This window comes from Nicotiana sylvestris, chromosome 12, assembly GCF_000393655.2.
Source record: "Nicotiana sylvestris chromosome 12, ASM39365v2, whole genome shotgun sequence".
Classification (NCBI taxonomy): domain Eukaryota; kingdom Viridiplantae; phylum Streptophyta; class Magnoliopsida; order Solanales; family Solanaceae; genus Nicotiana; species Nicotiana sylvestris.
In genome coordinates, this window is record NC_091068.1 from 164969125 (window position 1) to 164971253 (window position 2129).

The following is a 2129-nucleotide window of genomic DNA, read 5'->3' on the forward strand; positions in this document are numbered from 1 at the left end:
ATTGTATTATGTACTTCTCCGTGGGTATGGTGATTCACTAGTGGTAATAGATATCAAATTGCGCTTGGTTGATGATTTTGAGTATGGTGACTTGGGGCGTCTCATGTGAACTAGTGTCTGGATAGGGTCGCGCATGACAGCGAAGCTATGTGGAGATATGACCTTCTGGGTTAGATTCATATGTTATATTTTTATGATGTGAGACGGGTTCTCAGCCTTGTGTTGTGGTGGTACTGGTGAGCTTGAGGTACAACTCTTTCGTTTGAGTCATTTTCATGAATTGAGTATGCTCGAACTGTTGCTTATTGGTGCACGTATTGTGCGAGTGGTGGCTTAGGCCTGTATTGATGTGTCATGTCACCAGAATAATGTGTTGGATTAGAAGAGATCAGTGAGATCATTAATGAATACGAACGGATTTGATTTCAGCATGTTGGAAGGATAATATCGAGCTTCGGCTTAGAAATTTGATGTAGCATTTGCCAAAGGAGAAGTGGCTTCATGAATGGTTGATATAGAAAATGGTTATGGCTTATCACGTGATTTAGTAAGCATTGGCTGTATGTAAAAGTGTTGAGATGAAACTTTAGTTTATAAGAGTTTTTCTATCGGTATTCGGGTGTTGTGTGCAACTGCTGTGATTAGAAGTTATCACTACAAGCGTTTGAGTTATGTGGTCTATCATGTAATTGCACCTGAGGTTGCAGGTATCGGTTATTACAGCTGGTTCGGGCTTATTCTGAATATAGATGTGAGGTTCTGACTTTGTGTATGATTTCGGAAATGGAAATGTGGTTCTAAGGTTATGGGCTAGATTGTGTTGTGAAATTTCAGTTATATTATGCTATCAGAACTATATGAGATAGCGTGACTTGGGATCACCCCCGGGTATGTGTTTGGTAAGGTTATTCAGCTATTGGTTAGCTTCTAGAACAACTCTGGAACGTTAGAGGACGAACGTGTGTTTAAGTGGGGGAGGTGTAACGACCCGACCAGTCGTTTTGAGCTTTTGCACTTTGATCGCTAGTTCTCGGGCATGACTTGCCCCGTGTTATGTATTATGACTGATGTAGATCGTTGGTTTTGGTTTTCAGGAAAAAAAAATCGAAATGAATTTGAAAGAATAGTCTTAGTTGAAAGCTTTGAATTTGAAAGGTTTGACCGAGAGTGACTTATGTGTAAATGATCTCGAATCGAAACTTTTATGATTTTTATAGCTCCATTAGGTGATTTATGACTTAGGAGCGCAATCATAATTGGTTTTGGAGGTCCGGTGTGGAATTTGGCTTGAATTGACGAAAGTAGTATTTTAGCGATTTCCGGTTGATAGGCGAGATTATGATCCAAGGGTCGGAATGGAATTCCGAGAGTTTTTGTAGCTTCATTATATTATTTGGGATGTGTGTGCAAAATTTCATGTCATTCGGAGGTGATTTGGTCGGGTTTTTTATCAAATGCGTGTTTCGGAAGTTTTTGGAAAACTTAGGCTTGAATTCGATGTGAATTGATGGTTTTGATGTTGTTTGAGGTGTTTTGTTGATTTGAAAAAGTTTGAATGATGTTATGGGGTGTGCTGGCATGTTTGATCGGGGTCACATGAGGCTCGGATAAGTTTTGGAAGAGTTTTTGGAAGATTTTTGCCGTTTTGAGCATAAGCACGTAATGATCCAAATGTCCATTTTTAGTTCTAGAGAATGAAAATTGATTTCGAGACTTCCGGAATTTTGATAATGAATTATAGGACTGATCTGGAAAGTTTGGTCTAATTTCATCAAGTCGCGATTGGGTTTTTGACGCGAAACATCTGTTAATTGTTTAACGAGCGAAATGGATATCGCACTGAGCAAACGAGCTCCGAATTGAGTTTCAATTGAAGGACTATGTTCGTATCATTATTTGTGACTCATAGGAACAAGAATCATCGAATTCAGAGTTCGTATGGTGGAGTTAGAGCCTTTTTAGTGAAAATAAATATTGCTGGTGCAGAAGGTTCTGGTGTGCACCTTTAGCGACCAGATTTGGCACCTTTAGCGACCAGAAAGGTCTTTTAGCGACTAGAATGGGCTTTATTAGTGATGTTCTATTTTTTAGCTCATTTTCACGTTTTTCTTGTGAAAGAACACGGCTTG